Source organism: Melanerpes formicivorus, unplaced genomic scaffold, assembly GCF_026170545.1.
Source record: "Melanerpes formicivorus ecotype bairdi unplaced genomic scaffold, bMelFor1.0.p_v2 SCAF_127, whole genome shotgun sequence".
Taxonomy (NCBI): domain Eukaryota; kingdom Metazoa; phylum Chordata; class Aves; order Piciformes; family Picidae; genus Melanerpes; species Melanerpes formicivorus.
In genome coordinates, this window is record NW_027142479.1 from 927,187 (window position 1) to 939,248 (window position 12,062).

Here is a 12,062-nt window from a genome sequence, read left to right on the forward strand (position 1 = left end):
ACTATCACAGTGCCAGAGTGTCACAGCGCCAGAGTGTCACAATGCAGAGAATCACAATGCAGTGTCACAATGCAGAGTGTCACAGTGCCATAGTCACAATGCAGACTGTCACAGCGCCAGAGTGTCACAGCGCCAGAGTGTCACAATGCAGAGAATCACAATGCAGTGTCACAATGCAGAGTGTCACAGTGCCATAGTCACAATGCAGAGTGTCACAATGCCAAAGTGTCACAGTGCCAGAGTGTCACAATGCAGAACGTCACTGTGCCAGTGTCACACGGCACAGTGTCACAATGCCAGAGTTTCACAGTGCCAGAGTGTCACAGTGCAGAGTGTCACAGTGCGAGAGTCTCACAACGCAGAATGTCACTGTGCCAGAGTGTCACAATGCAGAGTGTCACTGTGCCAGAGTGTCACAATGCAGAGTATCACAATGCAGAGTGTCACAGTCCCAGAGTGTCACAATGCAGAGTGCCACTGTGCCAGAGTGTCACAATGCAGTGTCGCAATGCTATGTCACAGTGCCAGAGTGTCACAATGCAGACTCTCACAGTGCCAGAGTGTCACAGTGCCAGAATGTCACAGTGCTAGAATGCCACAATACCTGAGTGCAACAATGCAGAGGGCCAAAGTGCTAGAGCCACAATGCCAGAGTGCCACCGTGCTAGAGTGTCACAATGCCAGTGTCACAATGCAGAGTGTCACAATGCAGAGTGTTACAGTGCCACAGTGTCACAATGCCAGAGTCTCACAGTGCCATAGTGTCACAATGCAGAATGTCACAGTGGCAGAGTGCCACAGTGCCAGAGTGTCACAAAGCCAGAGTGTCACAGTGCCAGAGTGTCACAGGGCCAGAGTGTCACAGGGCCAGAGTGTCACAATGCCAGAATGTCACAGTGCCAGTGTGTCACAATGAGAGAGACACAATGCAGGGTGTCACAGTACCGGAGTGTCACAATGCAGAGTGCCACTGTGCCAGAGTGTCACAATGACAGAGCGTCACAGTGCCAGAATGTCGCAGTGCCAGAGTGTCACTATGCCAGAGAATGACAATGCTAAATGTCACTCTGCTAGAGTGTCAGAATGCAGAGTGTCACAGTTCCAGAGTGTCACAATGCAGAGTGCCACTGTGCCAGAGTGTCACAATGACAGAGCGTCACAGTGCCAGAATGTCACAGTGCCAGAGTGTTACAATGTCAGAGTGCCACAGTGCCAGAGAGTCAGAATGCCAGAGTGTGACAGTGCCAGAGTGCCACAATACCAGAGAGCAACAATGCAGAGGGCCAAAGTGCTGGAGCCACAATGCCAGAGTGTCACAGTGCCAGAGTGTCACAGTGCCAGAGTGTCACTATGCCAGAGAATGACAATGCAGAATGTCACTCTGTTAGAGTGTCACAATGCAGAGTGTCACAGTTCCAGAGTGTCACAATGCCAGAGTGTCACAGTGCCAGAGAGTCACAATGCAGAGTGCCACTGTGCCAGAGTGTCACAATACCAGAATGTCACACTGCCAGAGTGTCACAATGCAGAGTGTCACAATGCAGAGTGTCACAGTGCCACAGTGTCACAGTGCCAGGTGTCACAATGCAGAGTGTCACAGAACGACAGTGTCACTGTGCTAGTGTGTCACAATGCCAGAGTCACAATGCAGTGTCACAATGCAGTGTGTCACAGTGCCAGAGTGTCACAATGCCAGACTCTCACAGTGCCAGAGTGTCACAATGCAGAGTGTCACAGTACCAGAGTGTCACAATTCAGAGTGTCACAATGATAGAGCGTCACAGTGCCAGTGTGTCACAATGCAGAGAGACACAATGCAGAGAGTCACAGTGCCAGAGTGTCACAATGCTAGAGTATCACAGTGCCAGAATGTCACAGTGCCAGAGTTTCACAATGCAGAGTGTCACTGTGCCAGAGTGTCACAATGCAGAGTGTCACAATACAGTGTCACAGTGCCAGAGTGTCACAATGCAGAGTGTCACAATGCAAAGTCTCACAGTGCCAGAGTGTCACAATGCAGAGTGCCACTGTGCCAGAGTGTCACAATGCAGAGAGTCGCAATGCAATGTCACAGTGCCAGAGTGTCACAATGCAGAGTGCCACGGTGCCAGAGTGTCACAATGCAGACTCTCACAGTGCCAGAGTGTCACAGTGCCAGTGTCACAGTGCTAGAGTGTCACAATGCCAGTGTCACAATGTAGAGTGTCACAATGCAGAGTGTTACAGTGCCACAGTGTCACAATGCCAGAGTCTCACAGGGCTATAGTGTCACAATGCAGAATGTCACAGTGCCAGAGTGTCACAATGCAGTGTCACAGTGCCACAGTGTCACAGTGCCAGAATGTCACAGTGCCAGAGTGTCACAATACGAGTGTCACAATGCAGAGTGTCACAGTGCCAGAGTGTCACTATGCCAGGGAATCACAATGCAGAATGTCACTCTGTTAGAGTGTCACAATGCAGAGTGTCACAGTTCCAGAGTGTCACAATGCCAGAGTGTCACAGTGCCAGAGAGTCACAATGCAGAGTGCCACTGTGCCAGAGTGTCACAATACCAGAATGTCACACTGCCAGAGTGTCACAATGCAGAGTGTCACAATGCAGAGTGTCACAGTGCCACAGTGTCACAGTGCCAGGTGTCACAATGCAGAGTGTCACAGTACCACAGTGTCACTGTGCTAGAGTGTCACAATGCCAGAGTCACAATGCAGTGTCACAATGCAGTGTGTTACAGTGCCAGAGTGTCACAATGCCAGACTCTCACAGTGCCAGAGTATCACAACGCAGAATGTCACAGTGCCAGAGTGTCACAATGCAGAGTGCCACTGTGCCAGAGTGTCACAATGCCAGAGTGTCACAGTGCCAGTGTGTCACAATGCAGAGAGACACAATGCAGAGTGTCACAGTGCCAGAGTGTCACAATGCCAGTGTCACAGTGCCAGAATGTCACAGTGCCAGAGTGGCACAATACGAGTGTCACAATGCAGAGCGTCACAGTCCCAGAGTGTCACAATGCAGAGTGCCACTGTGCCAGAGTGTCACAATGCAGTGTCGCAATGCTATGTCACAGTGCCAGAGTGTCACAATGCAGACTCTCACAGTGCCAGAGTGTCACAGTACCAGTGTCACAGTGCTAGAGTGACACAATGCCAGTGTCACAATGCAGAGTGTCACAATGCAGAGTGTTACAGTGCCACAGTGTCACAATGCCAGAGTCTCACAGTGCCATAGTGTCATTGTGCCAGAATGTCACAGTGCCAGAGTGTCACAATGCAGAGTACCACTGTGCCAGTGTCACAATGCAGAGAGACGCAATGCAATGTCACAGAGCCAGAGTGTCACAATGCAGTGTATCGCAATGCTATGTCACAGTGCCAGAGTGTCACAATGCAGACTCTCACAGGTCCAGAGTTTCACACTGACAGTGCCACAGTGCTAGAGTGTCACAATGCCAGTGTCACAATGCAGAGTGTCACAGTGCCAGTGTGTCACAATGCAGAGTGTCACAATGCAGATTGTCACTGTGCCAGAGTGTCACAATGACAGAGCGTCACAGTGCCAGAATGTCACAGTGCCAGAGTGTTACAATGTCAGAGTGCCACAGTTCCAGAGAGTCAGAATGCCAGAGTGTGACAGTGCCAGAGTGCCAGAATACCAGAGTGTAACAATGCAGAGGGCCAAAGTGCTGGAGCCACAATGCCAGAGTGTCACAGTGCCAGAGTGTCACAGTGCTATAGTGTCACAATGCCAGTGTCACAATGCAGAGTGTCACAATGTAGAGAGTCACAGTGCCAGAGTGTTACAATGCAGAATGTCACTGCGCCAGAGTATTACAATGCAGAGTATCACAATACAGAGTGTCACTGTGCCAGAGTGTCACAATGCAGAGTGTCACATTGCAGAGTGTCACAGTGCCAGAGTGTCACAGTGCCAGAGTGTCACAATGCAGAGTGTCACAGTACCAGAGTGCCCCAATGCCAGAGTGTCACAGTGCCAGAGTGTCACAGGGCCAGAGTGCCACACTGCAGAGTGTCACAATGCCAGAGTGTCACAGTGCCACTGTGTCACAATGCAGAGAGACACAATGCAGAGTGTCACAATGCCAGAGTGTCACAGTGCCAGAATGTCACAGTGCCAGAGTGTCACAATGCAGAGTGTCACAGTGCAGAGTGTCACAGTGTCAGAGTGTCACAATGCTAGAGTGTCACAGTGCCAGAATGTCACAGTGCCAGAGTGCCACAATACCAGAGTGTAACAATGCAGAGGGCCAAAGTGCTAGAGCCACAATGCCAGAGTGCCACAGTGCTAGAGTGTCACAATGCCAGTGTCACAATGCATAGTGTCACAATGTAGAGAGTCACAGTGCCAGAGTGTTACAATGCAGAATGTCACTGTGCCAGAGTGTCACAATGCAGAGTGTCACATTGCAGAGAGTCACAGTGCCAGACTGTCACAGTGCCAGAGTGTCACAATGCAGAGAGTCACAGTGCCAGAGTGCCCCAATGCCAGAGTGTCACAGTGAAGAGTGTCACAGTGCCAGAGATTCACAATGACAGAGTGTCACAGGGCAGAGTGTCACAATGCCAGAGTGTCACAATGCGAGTGTCACAATGCAGAGTGTCACAGTGCCAGAGTGTCACAGTGCCAGAGTGTCACAATGCAGAGTGTCACAGTTCCAGAATGTCACAATGACAGAGTGTCACAGTCCCAGAGTGTCACAATGCAGAGTGCCACTCTGCCAGAGTGTCACAAAGCGGACCCCACCAGCTGTAACGGCCAGCTCTGGGGGGAAGCCTAAGCCCAAGCGGTCCCCACCGGCTATAACGACTAGCTCCACAAAGAAAGGGAGAAGGGTTATAGTTGTTGGGGACTCTCTCCTGGGGGGTACTGAGGGGCCCATATGTCGTCCCGATCCATCCCACAGGGAGGTCTGCTCCCTACCAGGGGCAGGGGTTAGGGACATTGCAAAGAGATTCCCTGAATTAATCCAGCCCACTGACTATTACCCTCTGATGGTAATACAGGCTGGGAGTGATGAGATTGACAGGAAGGGCACTAGGACAATTAAGAAGGATTTCAGGGCCCTTGGACAATTGATTGATGGGGCAGGAGCTCAAGTGGTGTTCTGCTCAATTCCTTCAGTGTCAGGGGTGTACACTGAGAGGAATGGGAGAACCCACACCATCAACAATTGGCTCAGGGGATGGTGCCAGCGGCAGAACTTTGGGTTCTATGACCACGGGGCAACTTTCACTGCACCTGACCTGCTGGGTCCTGATGGGGTGCATCTATCTAGAAGGGGTAAAAGAGTCCTGGCACTGGAGTTGGCAGGGCTCATTAGGAGGGCTTTAAACTAGGTCTGAAGTGGGTGGGTGAGGCAATCGGTCCCTCTGCAGAGGTAAGAGTAGGGCGCAAGGTAGGGTCAGTTGAGAAGTCAGGAACCCAGCTGCGATGCATGTACACCAATGCACGCAGCCTGGGCAACAAGCAAGAGGAGTTGGAGGTCCTAATCCATCAGGGCGACTATGATGTAGTCGCCATCTCAGAAACTTGGTGGGACAGCACCCACGATTGGAGTGCTACAATGGGGGGTTACAGGCTCTTTAGGAGGGACAGGCGAGGGAGAAGAGGAGGAGGGGTGGCTCTGTATATTAGAGAGTCAATCTCTGCCACACAACTTGTGGTGGAAGATGAGGGAGTTGAGAGCCTGTGGGTCAAAATCAGAGGACAACCTAACAAGTCTGACATCCTGATTGGAATCTGTTACAGACCACCCAACCAGGATGAGGCGGCTGATGAGTTGTTCTACAAGCAACTGGAGGCTGTCTCAAGATCATCTGATCTTGTCCTTGTTGGTGACTTCAACCTCCCAGATATCTGCTGGGAACTTCATTCAGCAGGGAGGAGGCAGTCCAGAAGATTCCTGGAGCGAATGGAGGACTGCTTCCTGACACAGCTGTTAAGCGAGCCTACCAGGGGACAGGCTCTGCTTGACCTGCTGTTCTGCAATAGGGAAGGGCTGGTGGGAGATGTGATCGTGGGAGGCTGCCTAGGGTGCAGTGACCACGAGATAGTGAAGTTTTCAATATGCAGGGAGATTGGGAGGAGCACCAACAGAACCTTCACCTTGGACTTCCGAAGGGCGAACTTCAGCCTATTTAAAAAACTTGTCTGCAAAGTCCCCTGGGTACCAGCCCTCATGAACCGAGGGGTTCAGGAGGGTTGGACCTACTTCAAACAGGAGCTCTTGAAGGCACAGGAATTGGCGGTTCCCACGTGCCGGAAGGCAAGCCGGCGGGGAAGGCGACCAGCCTGGATGAGCAAGCAGCTCCTGGAGGATTTAAGGGGGAAGAGGAGGCTGTATCACCTTTGGAAGGAGGGGAAGGCTTCTCGAGGTATGTTCAAGGAAGCTGTTAGATTATGTAGGAATAAAATTAGGGAGGCTAAGGCCCAGGTGGAACTGAAGCTGGCCACCTCAGTCAAAGATAATAAAAAGCATTTTTATAAATATATTAACAATAAGAAGAAGGGCAGGAAGAACCTGAACTCCCTGGTGGACCTGGAGGGGAACACAGTTACTGAGGATGAGGATAAAGCTGAGGTCCTGAACACCTTCTTTGCCTCAGTGTTTAACAGCAAGGCAGGAGTTCAGGACGAGTGGTCTCCGGAGCTGGGCGTTGGGGTCGGGGAGCAGAGTAATACCCTGGAAATCCATGAGGAGTTAGTTCGGGACCTGCTGAGCCACTTGGATATCCACAAGTCCATGGGACCGGATGGGATCCATCCTAGGGTGCTGAGAGAGCTGGCGGATGTGCTAGCTAGGCCACTCTCCATCATTTTCCTCCAGTCCTGGCTCACTGGTGAGGTCCCAGATGACTGGAAACTGGCCAACGTGGTCCCCATCCACAAGAAGGGTCGGATGGAGGAACCTGGAAACTACAGGCCGGTCAGCCTGACCTCAGTGCCAGGGAAAGTGATGGAGCAGATTATCCTGGCAGCAATAACTGCGCACCTGAAGGATGGCCAAGGGCTCAGGTCCAGCCAACATGGATTCAGGAAGGGCAGATCCTGCCTCTCCAACCTGATCTCTTTCTATGATCAGGTGACCCGCCTGGTGGATGTGGGGAGGCCTGTGGATGTGGTCTACCTAGACTTCAGCAAGGCCTTTGACACCGTCCCCCACAGCAAACTGCTGGCTAAGCTGTCAGCCTGTGGATTGGACCACTACACTCTGTGCTGGGTTAGGAATTGGCTGGAGGGCCGGGCCCAGAGAGTGGTCGTGAACGGTGCCGCATCCAGCTGGAGGCCAGTCACCAGTGGTGTCCCCCAGGGATCAGTGCTGGGCCCTGTCCTCTTCAACATATTCGTTGATGATCTGGATGAAGGGGTAGAGTCAGTCATCAGCAAGTTTGCAGATGACACAAAGTTAGGGGCAGATGTTAGTCAATTAGAGGGTAGAAAGGCTCTGCAGAGGGACCTCGACCGACTGGAAAGATGGGCAGAGTCCAATGGGATGGCTTTCAATAAGTCCAAGTGCCGAGTGCTGCACTTTGGCTATGGCAATCCCATGCAGAGCTATAGGCTGGGGTCGGAGTGGCTGGAGAGCTCCCAGACAGAGAGGGACCTGGGTGTGCTGATCGACAGCCACCTGAATATGAGCCAGCAGTGTGCTCAGGTGGCCAGGAGGGCCAATAGCATTCTGGCCTGCATTAGGAATAGTGTGGCCAGCAGGAACAGGGAGGTCATAGTGCCCCTGTACTCTGCTCTGGTTAGGCCGCACCTTGAGTACTGTGTCCAGTTCTGGGCTCCTCAGTTTAAGAAGGACATTGAGACACTTGAGCGTGTCCAGAGAAGGGCAACAAGGCTGGTGAGAGGCCTTGAACACAAGCCCTATGAGGAGAGGCTGAGGGAGCTGGGATTGTTTAGCCTGGAGAAGAGGAGGCTCAGGGGTGACCTTATTGCCCTCTACAACTACCTGAAGGGTGGTTGTAGCCAGGAGGGAGTTGGCCTCTTCTCCCAGGCAACCAGCACCAGAACAAGGGGACACAGTCTCAAGCTGCGCCAGGGGAGGTTCACACTCGAGGTGAGGAGGAAGTTCTTCACCGAGCGAGTCATTCGGCATTGGAATGGGTTGCCCAGGGAGGTGGTTGAGTCATCGACCCTGGAGGCGTTCAAGGGGAGATTGGACGTGGCACTTGGTGCCATGGTCTAGTCATGGGGTCTGAGGTGTCAGGTTGGACTCGATAATCCTCGAGGTCCTTTCCAACCTAAGTGATACTGTGATACTGTGATACTGTAATGCAGTGTCACAATGCTATGTCACAGTGCCAGAGTGTCACAATGCAGACTCTCACAGTGCCAGAGTGTCACAGTGCCAGTGTCACAGTGCTAGAGCGTCACAATGCCAGTGTCACAATGCAGAGTGTCACAATGCAGAGTGTTACAGTGCCACAGTGTCACAATGCCAGAGTCTCACAGTGCCATAGTGTGACAATGCAGAATGTCACAGTGCCAGAGTGTCACAATGCCAGAATGTCGCAGTGCCAGAGTGTCACTATGCCAGAGAATGACAATGCTAAATGTCACTCTGCTAGAGTGTCACAATGCAGAGTGTCACAGTTCCAGAGTGTCACAATGCAGAGTGTCACAGTGCCAGATTGTCACAATGCAGAGTGCCACTCTGCCAGAATGTCACAATACCAGAGTGTCACAGTGCCAGATTGTCACAATGCAGAGTGCCACTGTGCCAGAATGTCACAATACCAGAATGTCACAGTGCCAGAGTGTCACAATGCAGAGTGTCACAGTACCACAGTGTCACTGTGCCAGAGTGTCACAATGCCAGAGTCACAATGCAGAGTGTCACAATGCAGTGTGTTACAGTGCCAGAGTATCACAATGCAGAATGTCACAGTACCAGAGTGTCACAATTCAGAGTGTCACAATGCCAGAGTGTCACAGTGCCAGTGTGTCACAATGCAGAGAGACACAATGCAGAGTGTCACAGTGCCAGAGTGTCACAATGCCAGAGTGTCACAGTGCCAGAATGTCACTGTGCCACAGTGTCACAATGCCAGAGTCTCACAGTGCCATAGTGTGACAATGCAGAATGTCACAGTGCCAGAGTGTCACAATGCAGAGTGTCACAGTGCCAGAGTGTCACAGTGCCAGAATGTCGCAGTGCCAGAGTGTCACTATGCCAGAGAATGACAATGCTAAATGTCACTCTGCTAGAGTGTCACAATGCAGAGTGTCACAGTTCCAGAGTGTCACAATGCAGAGTGTCACAGTGCCAGATTGTCACAATGCAGAGTGCCACTCTGCCAGAATGTCACAATACCAGAGTGTCACAGTGCCAGATTGTCACAATGCAGAGTGCCACTGTGCCAGAATGTCACAATACCAGAATGTCACAGTGCCAGAGTGTCACAATGCAGAGTGTCACAGTACCACAGTGTCACTGTGCTAGAGTGTCACAATGCCAGAGTCACAATGCAGAGTGTCACAATGCAGTGTGTTACAGTGCCAGAGTATCACAATGCAGAATGTCACAGTACCAGAGTGTCACAATTCAGAGTGTCACAATGCCAGAGTGTCACAGTGCCAGTGTGTCACAATGCAGAGAGACACAATGCAGAGTGTCACAGTGCCAGAGTGTCACAATGCCAGAGTGTCACAGTGCCAGAATGTCACAGTGCCAGAGTGTCACAATGCAGAGTGTCACTGTGCCAGAGTGTCACAATGCAGAGTGTCACAATACAGAGTGTCACAGTGCCAGAGTGTCACAATGCAGAGTGTCACAATGCAAAGTCTCACAGTGCCAGAGTGTCACAATGCAGAGTGCCACTGTGCCAGAGTGTCACAATGCAGAGTCACAATGCAACGTCACAGTGCCAGAGTGTCACAATGCAGAGTGCCACAGTGCCACAGTGTCACAATGCAGACTCTCACACTGCCAGAGTATCACAGTGCCAGTGTCACAGTGCTAGATTGACACAATGCAGAATGTTACAGTGCCAGAGTGTCACAATACCAGAATGTCACAGTGCCAGAGTGTCACATTGCAGAGTGTCACAATGCAGAGTGTCACAGTGCCAGTGTCAGAGTGCCAGAGACACAATGCAGAGTGTCACAATACAGAGTGTCACAGTGCCAGAGTGTCACAATGCAGAGTGCCACTGTGCCAGTGTCACAATACCAGAATGTCAGAGTGCCAGAGTGTCACAATGCAGAGTGCCACTGTGCCAGTGTCACAATACCAGAATGTCACAGAGCCAGAGTGTCACAATGCAGAGTGACACTGTGCCAGAGTGTCACAATGCAGAGAGTCGCAATGCAATGTCACAGTGCCAGAGTGTCACAATGCAGAGTGTCATAGTGCCATAGTGTCACAGTGCCAGAATGTCACAGTGCCAGAGTGTCACTATGCCAGAGAATGACAATGCTGCATGTCACTCTGCTAGAGTGTCACAATGCAGAGCGTCACAGTTCCAGAGTGTCACAATGCCAGAGTGTCACAGTGCCAGAGTGTCACAATGCAGAGTGCGACAGTTCCAGAGTGTCACAATGCCAGAGTGACACTGTGCCAGAGTGTCACAATACCAGAATGTCACAGTGCCAGAGTGTCACAATGCAGAGTGTCACAGTACCACAGTGTCACTGTGCTAGAGTGTCACAATGCCAGAGTCACAATGCAGAGTGTCACAATGCAAAGTCTCACAGTGCCAGAGTGTCACAATGCAGAGTGCCACTGTGCCAGAGTGTCACAATGCAGAGAGTCACAATGCAACGTCACAGTGCCAGAGTGTCACAATGCAGAGTGCCACAGTGCCAGAGTGTCACAATGTAGACTCTCACAGTGCCAGAGTATCACAGTGCCAGTGTCACAGTGCTAGATTGACACAATGCAGAATGTCACAGAGCCAGAGTGTCACAATGCAGAGTGTCACAGTGCCACAGTGTCACAGTGCCAGAATGTCGCAGGGCCAGAGTGTCACAATACGAGTGTCACAATGCAGAGTGTCACAGTGCCAGAGTGTCACTATGCCAGAGAATGACAATGCAGAATGTCACTCTGCTAGAGTGTCACAATGCAGAGTGTCACAGTTGCAGAGTGTCACAATCCCAGAGTGTCACAGTGCCAGAGAGTCACAATGCAGAGTGCCACTGTGCCAGAGTGTCACAATACCAGAATGTCACAGTGCCAGAGTGTCACATTGCAGAGTGTCACAATGCAGAGTGTCACAGTGCCAGTGTCAGAGTGCCAGAGACACAATGCAGAGTGTCACAATACAGAGTGTCACAGTGCCAGAGTGTCACAATGCAGAGTGCCACTGTGCCAGTGTCACAATACCAGAATGTCAGAGTGCCAGAGTGTCACAATGCAGAGTGCCACTGTGCCAGTGTCACAATACCAGAATGTCACAGTGCCAGAGTGTCACAATGCAGAGTGCCACTGTGCCAGAGTGTCACAATGCAGAGAGTCGCAATGCAATGTCACAGTGCCAGAGTGTCACAATGCAGAGTGTCACAGTGCCATAGTGTCACAGTGCCAGAATGTCACAGTGCCAGAGTGTCACTATGCCAGAGAATGACAATGCTGAATGTCACTCTGCTAGAGTGTCACAATGCAGAGTGTCACAGTTCCAGAGTGTCACAATGCCAGAGTGTCACAGTGCCAGAGTGTCACAGTGCAGAGTGTGACAGTTCCAGAGTGTCACAATGCCAGAGTGACACTGTGCCAGAGTGTCACAATACCAGAATTTCACAGTGCCAGAGTGTCACAATGCAGAGTGTCACAGTACCACAGTGTCACTGTGCTAGAGTGTCACAATGCCAGAGTCACAATGCAGAGTGTCACAATGCAGTGTGTTACAGTTACAGAGTGTCACAATGCCAGACTCTCACACTGCCAGAGCATCACAATGCAGAATGTCACAGTGCCAGAGTGTCACAATTCAGAGTGTCACAATACAGAGTGTCACAATGCAGAGTGTCACAATGCAGACTGTCACAGCGCCAGTGTCACAATGCAGAGTATCACAATGAAGTGTCACAATGCA